Consider the following 9,102-nt stretch of genomic DNA (forward strand, 5'->3'; position numbering starts at 1 on the left):
AAACAGTAGTTTCTATACCTAATACCCTGTGGCTGAAAAGTTTAGTTGATGTAGGTGAGATAAAATATGCCCTGCCAATAAGTATTATTCCTAAATTTTCCTTTAGATTTAATTAATGTTAATATTCTCCCATTATGAATGATTTAGTAGTAGTTTGCACACACTTAAACTTAAAAACTCAAATCTAAGGCTGCCTTAAAATCAAGTCAACAATTATTTTTGTTCTTCTATTTGTTCTTCTAAGAAAACTAAATGTTATCTTGACTAAGTATTGTATGCTGTGTAAACTTGTTTTTGGTTTGGTTGATTTAGATTTCTTAGTTAATTGAACAAGTTAGGTAGTTACTTTACAAACATCAGTCGGTGTGATCTAATATTTAAAATACTCCCAGTTTCGCTAACTTGCCCAGCCTCTAAAAAGTTTGTTAGTTACTTTGAAGAAGTAACTCTTCAAACTAAGTAAAGCACCCATGGTACTGCATTTACCATAATATACTGGCTTCAGCTTGAACCAAAATGTATAGTGAGTACATGACAATCATGTTAGGCTGCACCAAGTGGTTTTAAAAGATATATGATTACTGGGGTAGGTACTAAATTCAACACCCACCTCTGTCATAGTTTATACTCATGTGAAAAGGAACAAATGTGATTGTATTTCATCAACTTCACGAGTTGAGTTCATTCATTTAACTCATAATTTTAGGTTAAATTATGACTTAAGACATCAACTCAGAACAGCTGTTGCAAGTGCACAGCACACAAAATACTACTGACGCAGTTACACTAGACAACCGAAAAGCAATTTGAGTCAGCCTGTTCGTAACATATCCTCAATATCATAATTTACACTGAGGAGAAAGGACTTACAATTAATAAATTATTATCCTCTGCAGCTGTTATTTAAAGGTGAAGCATTTAGACGGGACTGAAGAGACCACATATTTAAAGGAAGTAGCGATCAATGCGGTAAGATAATAATAATAATAATAATAATAATAATAATAATAATAATCCAACAATCTCATGGAGTCACATTATACAGTTTTTTAGACTAAAGAGTATTGAACCTGAATGTACCAAGAGTGTGTCTGTAAATTTTCATGCCAAAAAACCATGTAGATTGCTGCCACTGGCCTGTCTGAAAATGTGTGCCTCAAGCCCTCTGACAGAGCGAGCTGTTCCTGGGTTATGTTGCTTGGTATGCAAAGTAGATGTGATCCCCACTCCTTTTTGCAGAAGCGCATATGACGTAGTGTGAGTTCAGGTTAAGGCATCTGATAGGCAACATTTTAAATAAACCTCTCAGGACCACAGATGAGATTCAATAAAGCTGTAGTTTATTTTCTCTTGTGCATGGGAGCATGCACGCATGCACAGCAACTGACAGACACACTCAAAGTATCTAACACAGACAGTTCTTTTTATGGATTACAGATAGGATAGGATTTCGGACAACTGACAGCTGTGGCATTATAATTGTAATTATTTTCTTTTAGGTGAATTCCATGCTGTAACATTCTGTCTAACTTCCTAAGATAAGAATTCAGGACAAGGGCATGCTTTACAAGAGCCACTTCAAGTTATGTAGCGTCATGAGAAACAGTTATCCTTTTATATTTCTAACATTTCCCTCCTGTTTATACTTTTATATACAATGAAAACCATGGTAATGTAAATATGAAAAATAAAAGTAAATAAATCTGTGAAACTGTAAATAAAACAGTAACTTGTCAAAATCATAAAAGTAATTATGATTTTTAAGATTCAATACTGGTCAATAAAAACAATAAAAAGGAAATAAATATAAGAAAATCAATAATATCACCACGTGATACTGTGCACTTCTACATTTCTTAGCATATTACACGTCTATTTTCTTGGAGTTATATTTTCTTGCCACAATATGGGTGTAACAATCAGCAAAGTCGACTATCATTTATGTTAATCTTAGGCCACACCAAGGTGGTCTCTGGTGGTGGTGAGTCCCTAATATCCCCGAAGTATTGTTGGTTTCTTCACTGGTTTGAGCAACAAAGGGTATTCAGTTCCATTCAATTCAGTTTTATTTGTATGGCGCCAAATCACAACAGAAGTTATCTCAAGGCACTTTACAGTGTTGAAGGTTTAAGACCTTACAGAGTGTAATTATACAAAAAATGATATAGAAAACAAGCTTTGAGCAAGCTTTAGGCAACAGTGGAAAGGAAAAACTCCCTTTAGAGGAAGAAACCTCCAGCAGAACCACACTCATAGTGGGCGGCCATCTGCCTCGACTGGTTGGGGTGAGTGGAAAGAGAAGAGAGAAAAGAACAGCAGGCAACAAAAAACAACAAGCAGCAAGAACATTGGGCAGATGAACTGGATTCTGGAGATAAACAGCTCCAGGCCAAGGATACCTGCAGAAAAGTACAGAGAGAGGGAGACAGAGAGGAGGAAACACAACTAAAAGAGAGAGAAGACACAAAGTTAATGACATGCAATGGTGGCATTTGAATTGATATAGAAGAAAGGAGAAAGAAGAGGAGCTCAGTTTATCAGTAGAGGTCCCCCAGCAGACTAACCTATAGCAGCAGAACTAAGAGATGGTTCAGAGTCACCTGATCCATCTCTAACTATAAGCTTTATAAAAAAGGAAAGTTTTAAGTCTAGTCTTAAATGTAGAGAGGGTGTCTGCCTCCCGAACCTGAACTGGGAGTTGGTTCCACAGGAGAGGAGCTTGGTAGAAGCTCCTCTCCCATTCTACATTTGGAAACTCTAGGAAGCACAAGTAAACCTGCAGTCTGAGAACATAGAGTTCTGCTTGGAAAATATGGAACTTTGAGGTCTTTAAGATAAGATGGAGCCTGATTATTAAGTGCTTTATATGTGAGGAGAAGAATTTTAAATTGAATTCTGGATTTTACAGGGAGCCAATGGACAGAAGCTAATGTAGGATAAAAATATGATCTCTCTTTTGCTAATTCCACTCAGAACTCTGGCTGCAGCATTTTGGATTAACTGGAGGCTTTTTAAGGAGTTATTGGGACAAACTATTATTAATGAATTACAATAGTCCAGTCTGGAAGTAACAAATGCATGGACTAGTTTTTCAGCATCACTTTGGGACAGGATGCTCCTAATTTTAGCAATGTTTCGCAGGTGAGAAAAGGCAGTTCTAGAGATACAGGGGTAATGCCCCCTGTTGGAAGCCATGTGTTGGAAATATGTTATTTATCATATGTATCTTCCCTCCTAGAATAGCAAAAGAGACTGTGGGGAAGGATAGGTTTGTTTTGTGACATAAAGATGCTACTAGGAGAGTTTTAAAGTAAGTGATTACACCAATTAGACAGACTCGTAACAAACTATTCTTGGGTTAATCTGGTGGCTGTGAACTTAAGAAAAGATGAAAACCCCTGTGAAGGACATAGAGGGTGGGTTGCCGACATGGTCATGAATTGGTTATGCTACAAAGCACTATGTGGAGCTTACATCAAATCATGGGAGTGTCAGAGAAGCCAAGGTTCGACCCTGGGTCAAACTCCATTGCATCTGTGTCCAAGTTGCTAACCAAGGTCCTGCAGATGGATAAAGAAGTTCTTGGTGACTGTTTACATAGATATCTTGTCCAACGAACACCAGGAGGGAAACCGTGGGTCATTATAGCGAAGCTTCACTACTGTAGGGACTGTGCAGAGGTTTTGCACCAAGTACTGGAACTATAGAGCAAACATTTTTTTATTGGTATTTGTCTTTATTCCCCCACCTCTCCTGATTCCATTTAGACTATAAGACACACAGAGTGTGTAGAGTTATACAGTGGCAAGAAAAACTTTGTGAAACTTTTGGAATTTTATGGTCTTCTGCATTAATTGGTCATAAAATGTGCTCCGATCTTAATCTAAGTCACAACAATACAAAAACACAGTCTGCTGAAAATAATAGTACACAAACATTATATGTTTTCATGTTTTTATTGAACATAACATGTAAACATTCACAGTGCAGGGTGGAAAAAGTATGTGAACCTTTGGACTTAATAACTGGTTGACCCTTCTTTGGCAGCAATAACCTCAACCTAACGTTTCCTGTAGTTGAAGATCAGACTTGCACAACAATCTGGAGTAATTTTGGACCACTCCTCTTTATGACCCATTAATGCACAAAACCATGAAATTCTGAAAGATTCACAAAGTTTTTCTTGCCACTAAGTAGAGCAGGGAAGGCCAACCACGATGCAGACGGGTTGTCAGGGCGTCCTCAGGGCCCACCCTGTGAGGATGAAGCTTTCATTAAAGAGAATGACAATTGATGACATGAAGAGGAGACTTGTGGGTGTAGGAGATGAAGTTAAATAAGAAGTTGAATATGAACGACATCTTGCAACTTGAACCTGCTGAAGTCAGGCTCCTTCTCAGAGAAGGAGAAATTAGAGATGGAGTAGTGTACAGAAGGTATACTGAGAGACGACCTCATGTACCAGCTCGTCTTACCTAAACAGTTCAGAGAAAGAGCACTTAAGGGAGTGCATGATGAAGTTGGTCCCCTTGGATCTGAATGTGCCACCCTGGTTGAGGAAAAATATAAGAAGTGTGCAAGTTGTCTCAGGAGAAGGCAGAAGGCTGCCCCTCTGTTCACTATGAGTTTCCCCAGTTGTCTGCTCAGTAACTAAAAAAAAATAAAGCAAGGTTTGATAAAAACGTCAGAGCAGCTGAACTTTTTGAAGGAGATAGAGTTTTAGTGCGAAATGTGAGTGATCAGCAGAAAACACAAACTTGCAGATAGGTGGACAAATTAACGACAGAAGAAGCAGACAGTCTGATGCCAGTGCAGGTAGTTTTGTAACGGAACCTGAGTTAGCAGAGTTGAGATGTTCTAATAGAGAAAGACGTCAGCCTTGCTAACTCACTTATGATGAATTAGGAGACCCTTTAGTTTTGGTCATAAGTTTGTTTTTCCAGACTCTAGGAGTTGCATTTTCCCAAACTGTACTTCCACACATGCCTGTACCTGTAGGTCCAGATATGCATGCAGGGACTCATGCAGTCTAGAGGGAGAGAATGTAACCCAGGTTATTATTTTGGAGCTCTGAATTACACAGTGTTCCTAAACGCATCATGAACAGGTTAGCAGTAGATGCTCTCTGGGGTACTGCGCACATAGAAGCTTCTAGACCAGGGGTGGCCAACCCTTTTCCAACCATCCCTGCACTTCCTGCTTCTGATTGGCTGAACACACCTGATCCAGGTAATCAGCAGAGAGTAGGGCAGAGATAGTTGGAAAACAAGCAGGGCTGTGGCTCTTGAGGACCAGGGTTGCCCCCCCCTGTTCTAGACTCCCACCTGCGATTCTAGCAGACCATGCAACTCAGACAGGTGTTTAAGCAGAAAAACATAAAGTTATAAAAGTCAAGTAGGACATTCTTGACTAGACATTTGCTGCACCAGTGAGAGGAATCACTGAATGTAACCGATTTGAAAGAGACGAGAGAAAAACCCAGACTGGTCTTCCTCTTATCTGTGTTTTTTTAATTTTTTTTTTGAGGAACAATTCTTCTGCTGTTGTGGAGCTGCAGTCTTCTCATCAGGACGCTGATTGCTGGATTTAGTATCACTCCAAGGCAGTGGTAGGAACCAAATTAAAAGAGACTCACTAAAAGGAAATTCACCCTCTCGTTCTACTTTTTTTTCCCTTTGATATCTCAGATATAATTTTGGCCAAGTACTGAAAGGAATGAAACTCAGTGAGACATTCAAAGGAATCATTCAACAGGTTAAATGACACAAGTAAAGAACAATATTAACTCACAACTGAATATTTGGGTTGACCTGACAACAATTTTATTTGTTTATATTATGTGTTAATTATGTTGTCACTTGGTCAATCTTCTGATAATTTTGTTTATATTTATCATTTTGTTTCTACAGCTGAATTTGAGTTAGAGATCTAAAGGTAGTTTTTTGCTGTTTTTCTTTTCACCTTTTAGTCATTATAGAACATTTATATAACAAGATCAGATACTCAGCTCAGGTTAAGCAGTACAGATTCTTAACCAGGGTAAGGCATAGGCCTGCTAGGGGCTACAAAAACATAATCCCAAATGTAAAGTATGGTGGAGAAAACATCATGATTTGGACCTGCGTTGATGCATCGGGGCCTGGCCAGCTTGCAGTGATTTGTAAGTGTATCAAAGAATTCTTCAGCAGAATGTCTGTATGTCAGCTGAAACTCTGTAGAAGTTGGGTGATGCAACAGAACAATGACCCAAAACACAACGCAATGGCTTCAGAAAAACTAAATTCGCCTTTTGGAGTGACCAAGTGAGAGCCCAGACCTCAACCCAAAAGAGATGCTATGGAACGACTTTAAGAGAGCCACACACAAGACGTCCAAAGAATATGAATATGACTATGAGGCTGACTACACTAAGGTATGTACTGTACATTTACACTGTAGAGTGGGGATGAAGGAGCGACTTTGCAACACCCAGTGGCAGAACGGAGAACTGCAGGTTGGATTTTTTTTGTGCATGTTGCAGAGTTCAAAATAGTACATGACATACCGCCAATGATAACATGCTGCAACCACACCACAGCAAAAACGGCTGATGCTTTGTGTGCTACAGTCTAATGCTACATCTGAAAATGACACTTTAAGTAGTAACTTCATCATCATTATTATTATTATTATTAACTAACTCTTGACATACCTTCAAAACTGCGATAGACTGAGATAAGAAGACATAAACCTTCGTCAAGTTTGCTCTGTGGTATCTTTGTGCACATGGTTGTTATTCTTTGTACATCACTAACCATCAATTTTGGTAATTTCAGTAAATTCTGTCATCTCTCTTTCCTACAACGCCTCTCTCGCTCACTGGAAATCAGGAGGCAGCCTTGTGTCATTTTTTAACTTTCTAAACAATCTCATTGCCACTGTTGCACAAGCAGTCAGACAAAACTCTTCCCACTGACACACCTCTCCATCTTCACTTTACACTTTTTATGAATATGAGAGAACCTCTTGGTGTTAAAGCCACAGCAACATCAAGTAGGAGGAGGAGTATATCGGTCCTTCTTTCATTCAGTGTATAAAGTCATTTGAAGCTGTGGTTGTTGAAGTTTAAACTGAGGGTAGCTATGGCCTCTCCTACTTCTCTATCTTCTCCCCTGCCCTCCCGGGACATCAAGAAAGATTTATTCCAGCTTATCTATAAAGGACCAGAATGAGCCTCGACATCTGAGAAAAACAATTACTCACAGCTACTCTCTATCCATCCCACCATAAGCATTTCCACTTGAGCACCCAACGCCAACACTTACATTCACATAGACACCAACATATCCATAAATAACCAGGCTGACATACAATACAGTCCTTACAAGCTCATTAGCCAGTTTGTCCAATCACATTTAGTTCCTGTGTGTGTTGGATAGTGTTAATTTAACAAGTAACGGTAAGTATTCATTGACAAATAATTATTTAATGACTAAACTGTAATGACAACAATAATTTAAAAAATATAACAAAAAATATCACAAGATCTCTGTTCAGCACAGCATGATAAATAGAGATGGGACAAAATTTGTTTCTTAGTTATGGCAGACATTCACAGTCTCTATTTCAAATCACTGATCTTTGTTTTTGTTTTTAAAGAATCATTAGCATCAATGCATTTGAATGTGCACATCCTCTTTGTGTCTGTGTGTCTTTCTTATCTTTTGCTCAGGTCCAGTTTTGCAAACCCAAACAGAGCTGCATTTATCCCCCACAACTTATACCTGGAATTAATGGTAAGTCTACCTTAACATATCCACCACTCAGCCCCAACAGAAACACAGGAAATATAAAACAACAAAATATTTACAAAATATTTAGAAAATTGTAAAGTGTATACAAAGTATGTTAACAAATCTAGCAGAACACAGTTAAACTGTTGAGTTGTAGTGAGAATGAAATAGCTCTGATAACGCAGCTTTCTACACTGTATGTGTATCGGTCTGCTGCTGAAGGAGCTGCAGAGTCTCCACTGTCTGATGCAGTGGGTGAGAGGGAATGACCGTGATGGATGTGAGGTTGGCTAATGAATGTAAACTTGGGTATATCTTCCTCTTGCCCACATTGGATTGTGTCTCCATACTCCTGTGCCAGGTTGGGTTTTGGCAAGAAAAACATATTGTTTAGGGTTAGAGACAGATTTAGGTTTAATTTTAATACAGATGTGTGTGAAGTCAAATTTTCTCTATTAATCAAGCTCACACCCTTTTCCTGATCTTAACCAAATGCTGTAAGAGTCTGAACCCAACATTAAAAAACCCCATATTGAGTTGCTGTCTCATTAAATCTCTACCAGGCTGTAGCTGTTTATACTGTAAATATGACCCAGATGTGTAAAACACTCATGCAGTCAGCTCCAGTTTCAAAGAGACAGTGTAAACAACTGTGAAAGTGCCTCGGCAGTGATGAAAGAATGGCATTGTAGGTGGGTGATAGATTATGCCTGAGACCACCTCCTCTGTTTAACGAGGGTCGTACAATCTTAGTAAAATACTTCCTTTACACCAGTTCTCTGTCCAGAATAGGAACATTAATATGTTCAAAGGAGTAGCCCTTGTCTTTCAGATGCAGATGTCTTAAGTGATGAGGAGGCAGAGGTCCAGTAAGGCACATATGTGGTGCAATCTTGACTGCTTCAAGTGTGGGGATACATGTTAAGAGAGAGGTGACATTATATGATACTATTGTTTTATCTGTGTCCAGTCTAAGGTTTTGCACCTTAGTGACAAAGTCCTGTGCATTGTTGTGGTGAATAGTTGTCCCAACTAGGGGAGCTAGAATGGTGGCTAGATCGTATGTGACTCAGGGTTGTAGTGTACAGGGATCGGTCAATGACTTTGTCCTTTTCTAGATGTTGTAAGTAGTCTATGACCTTCTTCCTAAAGCTGCTAGGAAGAAGGTCATAGACTACTCAGCCTCTACTGAGAGTCACTCTGAAGACTTGTCACCTTGTGGTGGTCTTCTGTGTTCAAGACACTGACCCTGCCACACCACCACATATTTCAGGGGCGTTTTTACAGGCATTTAGTCAGTCACTGAGTCATTTTATCCAAAGTGACTTAG

The sequence above is a fragment of the Anabas testudineus genome, chromosome 11 (genome assembly GCF_900324465.2).
Source record: "Anabas testudineus chromosome 11, fAnaTes1.2, whole genome shotgun sequence".
In the NCBI taxonomy this organism is placed as follows: Eukaryota; Metazoa; Chordata; class Actinopteri; order Anabantiformes; family Anabantidae; genus Anabas; species Anabas testudineus.